Source organism: Phyllobates terribilis, unplaced genomic scaffold, assembly GCF_046119375.1.
Source record: "Phyllobates terribilis strain yellow unplaced genomic scaffold, ASM4611937v1 Scaffold_1__5_contigs__length_1240528914, whole genome shotgun sequence".
In the NCBI taxonomy this organism is placed as follows: domain Eukaryota; kingdom Metazoa; phylum Chordata; class Amphibia; order Anura; family Dendrobatidae; genus Phyllobates; species Phyllobates terribilis.
In genome coordinates, this window is record NW_027362761.1 from 244,056,006 (window position 1) to 244,072,264 (window position 16,259).

A 16,259-nucleotide genomic window follows, 5' to 3' on the forward strand; every position below is an offset into this window, starting at 1 on the left:
CTCTCTTCAGGTTTAACCATTTTTATTCCGAGGAAGCTGTGCTTCTTTTCATTACCAAAGTTTATAGTGAGCCTATTGTCTTCTGCCCTGGTATTCTGGTAAGCAGTGATAAGAAACACTGGTCCTCTACCAGGTAATACCCTGTACCATTGGATAACATTGGCACTGGTAAAAGATGAATAATCACACCTAAGAAAAAAGTCTCTTCCTTCTATTGTTTCCATTTTAGGTGTCTGGATTAAATCTGAGTTGCTAGCAGAGACTGAAGAAAGAATGAGAAGAACAGGTAATTAATTGTTCATTTATGCAAGAAAAAGTATAGAGCAATAAGTTATAATTCAGGATTTCTACTCACATAAAGAAAAGATGAATGCAGCTTTGAGCAAAAGCATCTTGCATGTACATCAGGTAGTAACTAATGCGTTGTGTTGTAGATTATCTATGTCAGGATGTAGAGACTTCACACATTTCCTTTTAAGCCTTTGTACATGTATAGAAGAGTTTAATCCTGCCCATCCCCATAAGAATATTATGCATGTAAAACTATGGTAAGAATATATAGTACCCTGCCACCTAGTGCCACATGGGGAAAATGCTCTTCTACAAATAATAAATTGTTGGTATTTGATTTTGATTCCAACACATGAGTTATTTTGTCCTTATTGTATTAAATTCTGCCAAACCATTGACATACTGTACTTTTCAATTTGCACTATACTTTCAGCCTCTGCTGGATTGCATTTGTGTCTCTCTCTCCTGTACTCCTTGGTTGTCCAACGAACTGTGACCTCTGCCGCCAGCATTTTCAGATGGGATTTTTTTTAATAATTCCGCAACAGGGGCATTCTGGTGCTGCCCCATTTTATTAGGCCTCTCTGGCGCGGGAATAAGAGACAGAAAGTTCTCCTTAAAAACCTACAAGAAGCAAAATGAACATAAACCCTGCTGTAGACAAATAAAAAGCAAGTGCATTTAAATAAAATAGGGTTCTTAGTAACACTGTTTTTGATCAAAAATAGTATATAAGCCATCCCACCATCGACAAGGTGAACCCGTTCGGGATGGTCCTACTGTCTAATATTAAAAACCTTACCATATGTGAAAGTTGACCTCAATGTGTGAATAGGGCAGACAAAGGACTGAGTCCCAAACTGTGAACACCAGCCTAGGGAAGCTTTAAATGTATTATCCAGCTCTAGGAAGGGAGGGCACACCCAGGTTTGCAAAGAATGCAAAAAGTGCAAAGAAAAAACAAAATTTGAGCTTGGCTTAAGTTAGTATACATGCAGCACATAAATGCATGTTTCACAATGGCCATGCATCAGAAAAACCTACAAGAAGGAGGTGCAGGAGCTGTAGAATGAGGGGGCAGCCCTGATTGACCCACGGCCTGCAATCCTCTGCATTGGGAAGACGTGTTCCGTCCCAAGGTCCGACTGGGTTCCGGCCTCCACTATATTAACCCAGTGTGCCGTCAGCGAGATGTACCGTCCCTGCCCACACGCACTTGTCCACATGTCCGTGATTAGGTGGACTTTCCCAGTAACTGCGTTGTTGAGGGCACGGCTAATGTTGTGGGACACGTGCTTTTGTAATGTGGGGATGGCACACCGGGAGAAATAGTGGCGGCTGGGGACTGAGTACCGAGGGACAGCCACCACCATTAGGTTCCGGAAAGCTTCCGTGTCCACGAGCCTAAAAGGCAACATTTCGAGAGCAAGCATTCGCGAAATGTGTGAATTTAGTAGTGTGACCTGTGGGGCATTGGCTGCGTATTTTCGCTTGCGTTCCAAGGGGTGGGGTAGGGACATCGCTACACGTGTTCTCATCTTGACTCACTTGAAGCTGGCCGGGCGAGAAGCCCGAATCTACAATATAGGAAAAGTGAACAGCTCTTCTGAGTGTCCAAGTGTGGGATCAGTTGTCTCCGGGCATGGTGGGAGGAAGGAGGATCAGGGTGAGGAATATGCGGTCTAGTCTCACGGCTACTAAGACTTGATCGTGTGGAAGACAGGGTGGATATGGTGGCAAAGTGACTGGAATTATTATCTGCTATCCAACCAACAACCTTTTGACAGTGCTCTGGGTTCAATAGTGGTGTACTGCGGTCCCCTATTAATTGGGACAGGAAGGTCGAGCGACAAGATGTGGGTGTTTGTTGTGGCACAATTTCAGTTTGCCCATGGCCACGTCCTCGGCCTCTGCATGCACCATCACCATCACGTCCACTTCCTCATCCCTTGCTACGCACCTTGCCCATTTTAAATTAAGAACAATATTTTCCCCGTTCACGAGAAATGGCTGATTTTGGAACACGGTTATAGGTGATATGTCTGACAGAGAACCACGGTTTTAAATAGCAGGCCTGTAATTTACTAATATTCTACACAGAGATCTAGTGTGAATAGCTTGAGAGACACACTCCAACAAAATGAAAATGGAAGAAATGGCTGATTTTGGAACACTGTTATAGATGATATGTCTGACAGAGAACCACGGTTTTAAATAGCAGGCCTGTAATATACTAATATTATTCTACACAGAGATCTAGTGTGAATAGCTTGACCGACACACTGCAACAAAATGAAAATGGAAGAAATGGCTGATTTTGGAACACTGTTATATGTGATATGTCTGACAGAGAACCATGGTTTTAAATAGCAGATCTGTAATTTACTAATATTATTCTACACAGAGATCTAGTGTGAATAGCTTGACCGACACACTGCAACAAAATGAAAATGGAAGAAATGGCTGATTTTGGAACACTGTTATATGTGATATGTCTGACAAAGAACCACGGTTTTAAATAGCAGACCTGTAATTTACTAATATTATTCTACACAGAGACCTAGTGTGAATAGCTTGACCGACACACTGCAACAAAATGAAAATGGAAGAAATGGATGATTTTGGAACACTGTTATAGGTGATATGTCTGACAGAGACCTAGTGTGAATAGCTTGACCAACACACTGCAACGAAATGGAAGGCAGAAATGGCTGATTTTGGAACACTGTTATAGGTGATACAGTATGTCTGGCAGAGAACCACGGTTTTAAATAGCAAACCTGTAATTTACTAACACTATTCTTCACAGACACCTAGTGTGAATAGCTTGACCGACACACTGCAACAGAATGGAAAAGGAGGCCAATATTTTCCACGTTCAGTTCAAATTTCTGGATTTTTATCTCTGAAATTTGAAACAGATATGGCTGCATTCTGCAGTGCTAACAAGCAAATGGAGCAGAAAAATGGTGTACTCTGGATTGCTTTTTAAGCAAATAACCAGGATTAAGATAAAGAAAAAATTTGCCCTGGCCCCCGATATCTGGGGCTATGTCTACAAATATCTGTAATTATTACAGCAGCAGCAGGCAGGATGTTCAATGGATCCTCTTGCGCTATATTCACTGCAGTCTGCCACATACACTGCATGCCTGCCTAACTCCTGCCTAGCACTGATTATATGCAGCTGGATTAGTCCTCAGAAGGACTGTTAGTTCAGATGGACATATAGATATGCTGTGGAATACCTATACTAACTATAAACAAGCAAATCTCTCTCTGACGCACCAGCAGCTCTCCCTACTCTGCCTGTTTCTGGGGTAGACTGTCACGAGCTTAGCGGCGCCAGGTCTTATATACACCTGATGACGCTGTGAAGCCAGCCAATCACTGTAATGCCTACAACCAACATGTCTACGGCATTACAGTGCGTGGCAGGCAATCCCTGCATGTTCATTGGCTCTCTAAAGAGCGCCAAACTTGCAGGGAGGGGACCCGATTTCTCGCCCGAGCAACCCGGAAATACTCGCCGAGCTTGTCGAGCACCGTGATGCTCGGGCAAGTACCGAGCAGTGGCGAGTACGTTCGCTCATCACTATTTATATCCCATTTTCTAAACTCAGTCTATTTCATTCAAAGAAGTGTGGTTTACATCCAACCACTACTATAGGAATCACCGCAAACCCATGGGGATAATAAAGCCTGCATTCCAAGTAATTATCACTTTCCACAGGTCATGATCTCAGAGGTAAGAGAGGCTCCTGCATTAATCCTCTGTTATCTTCTATCCCCTTTTCTAAACCCTGTCTATATCATTTAAAGGGACAATATGATTTAATATCCATCCATCACTCCGGGAATTACAGCAAATACATAAGGAAGACGTCTGCTTTGCACCCCATCTCATCTCTGTTCTCCAGATTTCCTTACAGCAAAAACAAACAAGTACAATATACTGTATAATCTATTCATTATCATGCTGTTTTTTCAAGAATTCATCGCATCTGTGATGTCTGGATAGAAGATAGGGTGTATGTGTTATTCACTATCCCAATCACATAATACCACTAACATCGTAATCTCGATTCAAGCCATTTGGATATAGAGTTCCCTAGGTGTAAATCTAAAAAGATTCTCTACGTAAAAGGATTTTTTAACACTACCTCCCCTTCTAGGTGTGTCTACTTGTTCTAATACTTGATATTTCAATTTGCCTACTGAATGCCCTTTTTCCTTAAAATGAAATTGAAAGGGAAGTGAGGTATCTCCACACCTAATAGTGGATTTGTGTTTGTTAATCTGTGTTCCTACTGACTGCATTGTTTGGCTGTGTGCCCACTATGCGTTTTCCAAGCGTTTATGCTGCGGAATTTCCGCAGCATAAACGCTTGGGAAACGCTTGGTAATTCGCCCCCCATGGTCCCCAATGACAAGCCGCAATGTCAATGCCCATGCTGCGGATTTTTCCGCAGCATTTATGCTGCGCTCAAAAATCCGCAGCATGTCCATTAATTTTGCGGACACGCAGCGTAATCGCCGCCATTGACTTGCATTGAAACGCATAATATCCGTGTCAGTACATTTCTACACACGGATATTATGCGTTTCTATGTGCGGATGGTACCTAAGTCTGGAGGAGAGGAGACTCTCCTCCAGACCTGGGTACCATAAAAACTGTAAAAAAAAGAATTTAAAATTAAAAATAAAGTTTATACTCACCTACCGATGTCCTCCCGGTGTTTTGTCCGCTCCGTCCGGTCTATTGCAATGCTCGCGCTGTTGTGAAGGACCTGCCATGACGTCACTGAGTCATGTGACCCATCACATGGCTCAATGACATCACCGCAGGTCCTTCACAACAGCGCGAGCTGCCCAACACACCGGACGCAGCGGAGATAACACCAGGAGGACAACGGAAGGTGAGTATAAACTTTATTTTTTTATTTTTTACCATTCTTATTCTTTTTTTTTAACTAACTTGGTCACACTATATACTGTAAATCCATGCCGGTTGCATGGATTTATATAGTGTGAACAAGTTGTCAAGCACTTTTCCAAGTGATGCTAAAATCGCTTGGAAAAGCAGAAATGCATGCAAAAACGCTTGACAAACGCTTCTACCTGGCGGGAAAAACACATGTAAAATCCACATGTACAATCCACATGCGTTTTTCCTGCCAGGAAGAAGCGTAAAAAATATGCAGCATTTCTGCATCGTGGGCACATAGCCTTTCTCCAATGTATGAAAAGCCGAATTGGCATTTTATTTGATAGACTACATTTGTAGATTAACATGTAAAGAAGCCCTTAATACTAAATCTTTTACCTGTCCTAGGATGGCTAAAATATTCCTCCTTAATTACATTACCACATTGGGCACAGTTCAAACAAGGATATGTTCCTTTATTTTTTGTGGAAAGAAAAGTCTGTCATATCAGCCCGTACCAATTTATCTTTCACATTAAGCAATCTCTTATTGCAGATGAGAGGAGGTACACTGAATTCCATCACACTCGGCTATGCCTGCCCCAGAATATACCAATGTTTCTTTATGATTTGATCCACTTTTAAATTAACTGGGTGATATTCCCTTACAAAACATATACGTGATTCATTCCTTCTACGCGGATCCTTTTCAATAGCTGCCTCTCTCAATGCCTTATCTAGTATACATTGGGGGTAACCTCTCAATTTAAAATGATCGCACATTTCCATCACTTTTTGTACAGGTAGAGGGATTAGTAACAATTCTGGTCACTCGCTGAAATTGCAATTTGGGAATGGCCTTTTTAAGGTAGTATGGATGTACACTTCTAAAATGTAGGATACTATTCCTATCCGTGTTTTTTTTATATAGATCTATCTCAAAATCCCCTCTGTCGTTTCTAAACACCATCGTGTCCAAAAAATTCAAACTTTCAGTACTTTGTGTAATGGTAAACTTCAGTTCATCCCCCACATTATTTAAAATATTATAGAATGTCATTAGGGTTTCCTGTTGCCCTCTCATTGGCAAAAAAATATCATCTATGAACTTTAGTCATGTTTTTGCATGTGTTTTGAATAAAAGATGGTCATAGACATAGGTGGGAATAATTGGATGCAATTAATATTTGGAGATTTACATATTTATAATTGGTTAGGAATTATTTTGATATATAAATTCATTTGTGGATGATGTTTTGGAAATTATGTTTATTATTGTTTTGTTATTTTTATTAATTTTTGTATAGTTTTGTTGTATATATTGTTTGTTGGTCTTCTTTTTTATGTTAATGAGAATTGTGTCATTTCCGTGGATTTGTCTATGTATATCTTGACTGAATGCATTTAACCACAATTCAAAAAAGCCTTGGATAGACTGAAACATTTTTTGAGTCGTGGAATAAACAAATTAACCATCAACACGTGAGTGCTGGGATTTGCTTTTCCTAGAATACTACTCTCCCAAGTGCAGAACCCCTGCTGTAGGAGTGCCGACTATATTCTTTTGATATTAACCCTTTTATTCCTAAGGCTGAGTATACATTATGGATTTTAGTGTCTGAAATGTAAAGTTGGATGGGTCTTAGAATTGTTGGAATTAATTTGAGTGGAATTTTATTTTTTTTCAAATTCTACAAAAATCCATATTCTCCAAAATTTTTTGCAATTCACTCTGCAAGAGACAGAAACGTCACCACATGGGCTAATAAAGTTTACACTTTTTGCTTATTAATGGAGTGCTGCTTCTTTTTATCTTATAGATAGCCATGCCTCGGGATTCAATCCAGTGGTCTTGTGCTCTTCTATTGGCATCTGTGTCTGCTGAGCCACAGCAGGTTTTGTTGCTGTCTGGGTAATGATGACCTTTTGCCTTTGTCCATTCTTTTTGGGCATCGGGTGTTTTTCACTTGTTATCTAGCCTGTCCTATCACACTGCAGGTGTAACAATTTAAACCTTCCCCCTGCTGGTCTTCTCTGCTGGTGATAGTCTTTAGTGGATTCTGCTTGGAGTATCTAGGCCAGTCAGATAAGTATACTGCTGGGGTTTCTTTCTTACAGTGCCTCTCCCTTGATTACTTAGAAGGTATGTGATACACTCGATGGCCTTTTAAGGAGCCATGTCCAAGTTGTCATTGCTAGTTTTACCTTCAGGGTGGATCCAGGTCACTCAGAAGCCACTAGGTCCTGTGTTACTGGATACTATAGTCTGTACAGAAATTGGGGGGTTGGGCGGGGTTGTGCAGTTTTCTGTTAGTTAGATCCTTTATCCCAGTGTTTACTACCACGTGTGAATAACATATATAAATAGTCCGTGGCTAAATATATAGCTGCGGCAGTTGACTACATTCTTTTATTGGGGGGTTAAAAAATTGACTATTGTCATCCATGCAGTTTAAGGTGCTGTGTGTACATATTGGTGGTATAGAACACTCTAAAAAAGTTTTCAATTTTTTTTCTGGATTCAATTAGTCATGCATTGAGTATTATGTGTTTTGTGTCACATTTTGTGGAATATAACACTCCAAAAAAGCGTTCAGAATTTTTTTTCAATTTTATTAGTCATCCATAGAGAGAGTATTATGTGTTTTGTGTTATATTCCACCAATATGTAACACTCCAAAAAAAAAGTTAAAAAAAATTTCTGGAGTGAATTAGTAATCCACACAGTGTAACGTGCTTAGTGGACAACGAAGTTGGCAGAATCCCTTGAGACTACAGAGACAGCGACCAGAGGAATATCGGAGCCAGACCAAGTTGGTGAGACAGCGGAGGTGGCAGGAGCTTGTGGTCTGGAACCGTCTGCTTTCCCAGACTCACTAAGGCCTGAACACAGGCCGCAGCCATCATCGCTAGGGTTCTTGCGGACTGCGGACGGGAGAACCAGGATCCAGCAAATGGTGAGAGGACTGTAGGGCCTAAGCTGGTCGGAAGAGAGAAGTCAGCAAGCCAGGACTAAGGCTGGAGACTAGGGCAGGGGCCCGCTAACTGCTAGATACCGTGAGTTGGCATCCCGGGGGAAGGACTCGTTACGTACAAATGGCAGTTGAGATGGGGGGGTTTATAAAAGAGTTTATGATCCAACATCTTGTTCAATCAATGGGCAGTAGAAACGGAACACTTGCCTCGAAGGCTGCAAGAGCATGTCGGCTGGAGGCAGGGTCACGTTCCCCAAAATGGAGGGGCGATATCAGTGGTATGCGGTGGGTGTAAAGCCTTTATGAGTGTAGGAGGACATCAACTACACTTGCAAAATATTTTAATGAGGCCCACCAGTTGTTGCCTTCAAGTGTCTATAGAATACTGTATTATCCTCCTTATCATTTTTTCCTGGCTTTGCACTGTGTGCAGAGCCTTTGAGTATAGAAGTGCCACAACTATACTTTCTTAATTTTTTTATGAGGCACTCCATTTGGTGCCTTTAAGGGTGTATGGATGACCTTCATTATTTTTTTTTCTGGCTTTTCACTGTGTGCAGAGCCTTTGTGAGTGTATAACTACCACAACTACACTTTCTTAATATTTGTAAGAGGCACTACAGTTGGTGCCTTCAAGGGTGTATGGATGACCCTGCTTGTAATTTTTGGCAGGCTTTCCACTGTGTGCAGAGCTTTTTTGAGCCTTGGAGTCCCACTACCTAACCTTTTTTCTTTTTTTAACAGAATGTGTATGAGGCCCTCCTTTATGTCTAATACAGGTTGTATCTGAGTCCCTCTCAGTCCCTAATGGAAACCTAATGGAAACCACTATGGCTAAATAGAGCTGTAAGGGGCGCAATAAGTGACAAAAAGAAAGCATTTAGAGAACTAAAGCAAGTAGGTAGTGATGAGGCATTAAATAAATATAGAAAATTAAATAAATTATGTAAAAAAACAAATCAAGGCAGCAAAGATTGAGGCAGAGAGAATCATTGCCAGAGAAAGTAAAAATAACCCCAAAATATTCTTTAACTACATAAATAGTAAAAAACTAAAAATTGATAGTGTTGGCCCCCTTAAAAATAGTCTGGGTGAAATGGTGGATGAGGATGAAGAAAAAGCCAATATGCTAAATGATTTTTTTTCAACCATATTTCCACAAGAAAATCGCATGACAGAAAACATGATTAGTGATAACAAAAATTCTCCATTAAATGTCACTTGCTTAACCCAGCAGGAAGTACGGCGGCGTCTAAAAATCACTAAAGTTGACAAATCCCCGGGCCCAGATGGGATACACCCGCGAGTACTGCAGGAATTAAGTAACGTCATAGATAGACCATTATTTTTAATCTTTAAAGATTCCATAATAACAGGGTCTGTACCACAGGACTTGCGTATAGCAAATGTGGTGCCAATATTCAAAAAGGGGACAAAAACCGAACTTGGAAATTATAGGCCGGTAAGCTTAACCTCTACTGTGGGTAAAATCCTGGAGGGTTTCCTAAGAGATGCTATACTAGAGTATCTGAAGAAGAATAACCTCATGACCCAATATCAACATGGGTTTACGAGGGACCGTTCCTGTCAAACTAATCTGATCAGTTTTTATGAGGAGGTAAGTTCGGGACTGGACCAAGGAAATGCAGTGGATGTTGTGTATATGGACTTTTCAAAAGCTTTTGATACGGTTCCACACAAAAGGTTAATACATAAAATGAGAACAATGGGGATAGGGGAAAATATATGTATGTGGGTTAAGAATTGGCTCAGTGATAGGAAACAAAGGGTGGTTATTAATGGAAAACACTCAGACTGGGTCTCAGTTAACAGTGTGGTACCACAGGGGTCAGTATTGGGCCCCCTTCTTTTTAACATATTTATTAATGACCTAGTAGGGACATACAGAGTAATATTTCAATATTTGCAGATGACATTAAACTCTGCAGGGTAATCAATACAGAGGAGGGCAATTTTATATTACAGGAGGATCTATGTAAACTAGAAGCTTGGGCTGATAAATGGCAAATGAGCTTTAATGGGGATAAATGTAAGGTAATGCACTTGGGCAGAGGAAATAAAATGTATAATTATATGCTTAATAGTAAAACACTGGGCAAAACAGTAACTGAAAAAGACCTGGGTGTATTGGTGGACGACAAGCTCACGTTTAGTGGCCAGTGTCAGGCAGCTGCTGCAAAGGCAAATAAAATAATGGGATGCATTAAAAGAGGCATAGATGCTCATGAGGAGAACATAATTTTACCTCTATACAAGTCACTAGTGCGACCACACTTAGAATACTGTGTACAGTTCTGGTCTCCGGTGTATAAGAAAGACATAGCTGAACTAGAGCGGGTGCAGAGAAGAGCGACCAAGGTTATTAGAGGACTGGGGGGTCTGCAATACCAAGACAGGTTATTACACTTGGGGTTATTTACTGTGGAAAAAAGAAGGCTTAGGGGTGATCTTATTACTATGTACAAGTGTAGCACCCTGAGGATTCGGCTGCTACAGGGGTATTGCACCTCAGCCAGAGGTGTGGTATTCCACTCCCGGGTAAGGATGGAGTGTGGAACTGAGCTCAGTTAGCTGCATGCACTACACACATCCCATTTCCGAGGAACAGACCGATGGTACTCCCACTAGAGAAATGTGCAGGTACGACAGAGTCTGTTCCTGGCTGGAGTGGGAGGGGGGTGGAACATCCCAGTAGTGTAGGGGCAGATAGGGGGAGCAGCCTGGGTAAAGCTAGGAGCTCATTGGGTGCTGGTCACCTGAGCTCACACATAGAGGGAGTATATAAGGTGGGCACCATCTTAGATCAGGGTCAGTCAGTGAGACGTCAGTCTTTTGCAGAGCAGTGGAGGAAAGCAGAGGAGCAGAGCAGCCCCAAGGCCAAGAGTGAGAGAGGAGAAAGAAAGACCCAGAGGGGGAGAAAGAAGGAACTCCAAGAGCCCAAATTAGACCAGAGGGTGAAGAGTTGGCAACAGGGTACCGGATCCCAAGCTGGCAGAGGCTACAGCACACCTTAGCCAGGAACCGGAGGCCGTGGGCAGAATCTGCCACGGCCACCCACTATATCCACCCGGAAGGCAGACCACGCATAGGGTCAGGGAACCCAGAGACAAGGGTTCACCAACAAGAGGCCCGAGGGAGCCGGACTTAGGTGGATCCCTGGTGGGGAAGGCCAGAGACGAGGACAGGACAGAAAGGGAGCTCAGAACCACGCTCCAGAACTACTTGGGGGTTGGCCGAGTCCAGGACCTGGTGGACGCAGCACGGCTCGGGTGGTCACTTAAGGCCGGAGTGACCGGTTCAAGAACAGCAGTAAGTAAACAAACCCTGAACTGCACAGCCCGACTCTGACTCTCATTACCATCCTCACTGCACCTCCACAACCACCATCCTCTGCACCTGACCCCCTGAGGCCATACCCCTCCCGTTGGGGGTTATACTACCTGGGCTGCACAAACACCATCAGCCTCAGCGGACCCTGCTGCAGCGGCGGCCGAAGTGACCGCAATTCAACGGGTGGCGTAGTCGACACAAAAGAACATCTAGTAACATCATAAGGACTGCCACACACTGAGCTTGACACCCTGGGCACGGACCGGGTCACAGCCACTCGGAGACTACAACCCCCATCTGATCCGGCTCCGGGTATCCCCAACAACACTGGCCCAGGGGGCGCGTCTACTTTGGCGTAGTCGGCAGGATAACGTGCCCGCAACAACCGGGTACTGCGTGCCTGAAGAAAAGTACACCGTTACCTTAAAAAGAAGTCTCCCGCCGGTTCCGGAGGGTCCCCGCCAAAGGGCCCCATCGCAGGTCGTTTCCCGCCGGTTGTCTGCCATTTGCAGCTTTTTCCCGCCATCCATGGAGTTTCCCGCCACTGGGAGACGATTCCCGCCATTTCTGAAGATTTCCCGCCTTGGGGGAGCGGACGCCATTATGGGCGTGCCAGAGGGTGGCAAGAGGTCACCTCCCATCGTGGGCCAGGTCGAAGAATGGCGCCAAAGGCGGAAACCGCGCCCACCAACAGAGACTGTGATGCTAGAAGTGTCCATCAGCGTGAGGGAACTGCCCCTGGAACTGACAATCACAAAGTTGCCCCGGGACCACCCTCGATGTGGGCGGAGACAGAAGAAGAGAACAAAGATGGGTGTCGCCTGGAGCAGTCTGGAGAGAGCGCACCCGGAGACAAGACGTCTGGAAGAGAGTCCAGAGAAAGCACACCCGGAGATGGAGGGAGAGCCAGGCAGCACCGACCCAGTTGTCAGGAGCCTGATGCGGGCCGCCACTCCAGGCAGCACCGACCCAGTGGTCAGGAGCCTGTTGCAGGTCGCCACTCCAGAAGGCCTGCTGGAGATCCTAGCACAGCTCCCCCGAGACCGGGAGTGTGCACAGACCGCGTTGGAGGGCCTCGCACGGAGGATGGCCCGGGTGCAACGAGAGACGTTGGCGGAGTGGAGCCGAGAGATGGCCCAGCAGACCGAGACTCGTCAGCGGAGCACGCCACCCGAGACGAGGAGACAGACCGCCTCTGAGGATGGCGCAGGAGGACTGAAGGCCGGAGACGGCGCCGAGAAGGGAGCCGAACGAATGGAGGCAGGTAAAGGGGACGTCACTACCCCGAGCCGGGAAACCGCGTGCCTGCCCCAGCTCCCCGTCGCAGAGCCCGAAGTACCCCCTGCCGTGCCCGTCGCTGCAACGTCACCGCCGCAGACTAGGCCTCGAACGGAAGCCGCGACCCCTGTGACGTCACATGCCTCGACCTCGAGCGTGGCCAAGCAGGAAGTACCATCGGCCTGGTCGCAAGGCCTAGTACCCCCGGGCGACGCAATACCAACAGCGCCCCCTACCTCCGCGGAGCCCCCGGCCTGGTCGCAGGGCCAAGTAACACAGGGCGCCGCCGTTCTTACGGTGCCCTTTACTTTCAAGGTGCCCCAGGCCTGGTCGCAAGGCCTGGTCAACCCGGGCGCCGCTACCACCACGGCGCCCATAACACCTAAAGTACCGCACCTGGGTGAGGACTTGTTCGCCCAGCATACGTGCCCGGATGGGCAGCCCTTCGTATGGCCCCAGGAATACATCCAGCTGGAGCTGCAAAAAGCAAGGGCCATGTGCGAACCCCTGATCCCGGCTCCAAAGCCCATGAAGAGGATCTCGCCCCCGCTAGAAGAGACCCAGTTTGAGTGGGATCCCACCGGAGAAGACCTCATGGGGTTCACTCAGGAGACTCGGGCAGCCGCAGCGGAGTGTGCAGAGTGCTGCCGCCAGCAGCTCGAGGTCTTTGAGAGGGAGCGGAGAGAGAGGCGGGTCCGGGAACAACAAGCCCAAATAAGGAGCGCGGAGCAGAAGAGCCGGACCAGGAGAAACCCCCGTGCAGCGCATGGTCCCCGTACCATCGGGACTGTGATAAAGTTCAATCTGCAGCATGGGTGGGGTTTCATCAGGGATCACCGCACCCCAGGCGACGTCTTCGTGACCAGGAGAGACGTTGAGACCCACCTACCGGAGGGACACAGAGGTCGTGACCTGTATTTAGGGGACGAGGTCACCTTCACCCGGCACAAGTGTGCCAAAGGACCCTACGCCCTCCATGTGCATCGCCTGACGGAGGAGGAGCTGCGGTGTGAGGAGGAGCAAGAGGACCTGGACGGGTCTGAAGAATCTAAAGAAGGAGCAGGAGGACGCCGTCGTTGAAGTACGGTAGAGAGAGACTGTACATAGTTACCCGTCAGGGTATAAGAACTGTTCTAGTTAAAATATAGTCCCCGTTGGGACCAGCCAAGAGTGAACTGTTAACCCCGTGTATCCCTATTCCCACTGACCGAGGACTGAGAGCGGTCAATCCTCCCTAATACCTGGCCGAGGACTTAGAGCGGCCATATCCCCTTGTATATAGTTGCGCTTCCTAAAGCGCCCCCTACCGGTTTTATAGGAAAACCATTTTCTTAAAGAAACTGTTGCACTATACCCGGTCACAAGTTGCACCGTGACCAGAGGTACCAGAAACAAGAATGTTTATATGAAAAGTTTATTGCTGCTGATGATGTTTTATATGTTTTATATGTTTATGTTTTATGAAAAAAAAAAATGTATGTTTGTGGATGTTTATATCTTACAGCCCGAGGACGTGCTGTGATTTACCAGGGGGGAATGTAGCACCCTGAGGATTCGGCTGCTACAGGGGTATTGCACCTCAGCCAGAGGTGTGGTATTCCACTCCCGGGTAAGGATGGAGTGTGGAACTGAGCTCAGTTAGCTGCATGCACTACACACATCCCATTTCCGAGGAACAGACCGATGGTACTCCCACTAGAGAAATGTGCAGGTACGACAGAGTCTGTTCCTGGCTGGAGTGGGAGGGGGGGGGAACATCCCAGTAGTGTAGGGGCAGATAGGGGGAGCAGCCTGGGTAAAGCTAGGAGCTCATTGGGTGCTGGTCACCTGAGCTCACACATAGAGGGAGTATATAAGGTGGGCACCATCTTAGATCAGGGTCAGTCAGTGAGACGTCAGTCTTTTGCAGAGCAGTGGAGGAAAGCAGAGGAGCAGAGCAGCCCCAAGGCCAAGAGTGAGAGAGGAGAAAGAAAGACCCAGAGGGGGAGAAAGAAGGAACTCCAAGAGCCCAAATTAGACCAGAGGGTGAAGAGTTGGCAACAGGGTACCGGATCCCAAGCTGGCAGAGGCTACAGCACACCTTAGCCAGGAACCGGAGGCCGTGGGCAGAATCTGCCACGGCCACCCACTATATCCACCCGGAAGGCAGACCACGCATAGGGTCAGGGAACCCAGAGACAAGGGTTCACCAACAAGAGGCCCGAGGGAGCCGGACTTAGGTGGATCCCTGGTGGGGAAGGCCAGAGACGAGGACAGGACAGAAAGGGAGCTCAGAACCACGCTCCAGAACTACTTGGGGGTTGGCCGAGTCCAGGACCTGGTGGACGCAGCACGGCTCGGGTGGTCACTTAAGGCCGGAGTGACCGGTTCAAGAACAGCAGTAAGTAAACAAACCCTGAACTGCACAGCCCGACTCTGACTCTCATTACCATCCTCACTGCACCTCCACAACCACCATCCTCTGCACCTGACCCCCTGAGGCCATACCCCTCCCGTTGGGGGTTATACTACCTGGGCTGCACAAACACCATCAGCCTCAGCGGACCCTGCTGCAGCGGCGGCCGAAGTGACCGCAATTCAACGGGTGGCGTAGTCGACACAAAAGAACATCTAGTAACATCATAAGGACTGCCACACACTGAGCTTGACACCCTGGGCACGGACCGGGTCACAGCCACTCGGAGACTACAACCCCCATCTGATCCGGCTCCGGGTATCCCTAACAGCACTGGCCCAGGGGGCGCGTCACAAGTATATGAGGGGACAGTACAAAGACCTTTCTACTGATCTTTTTACTCTGAGGCCTGAGACGGGGACAAGGGGGCATCTTCTACGTCTGGAGGAAAGAAGGTTTAATCATAATCACAGACGGGGATTCTTTACTGTAAGAGCAGTGAGGCTATGGAACTCTCTGCTGCATGATGTTGTAATGAGTGATTCACTGTTAAAATTTAAGAAGGGCATGGATGCCTTTCTTGAAAAGTATAATATTACAAGTTATATATGCTAGATTCCATGATAGGGCGTTGATCCAGGGAACTAGTCTGATTGTCGTATGGAGTCGGGAAGGAATTTTTTTCCCCAATGTGGAGCTTAGTGTTTGCCACATGGGTTTTTTTTTATCTTCCTCTGGATCAACATGTTAGGCTATGGGTTGAACTAGATGGATTTAGTCTTCCTTCAACCTTAAAAACTATGTTACTATGTTACTGTGTTACTTCTTGCTTCCTTCATAAATTTCTCTTAAATTTCCAATTTTTTAATAAAAAATTAAATTTTGGTTTACTTCAATTATTATTTTTTAAATCCTTTTTAAATTTTGCCTTATATACAAGTTACTATACAGGAAAGAATGTTTCTTAACATTTATTTTTCCTGTAAACTCCAATTTCTCTTCGATTTTTAATGTTTTATTGTCAGCTCATACAGTGGAGTAAA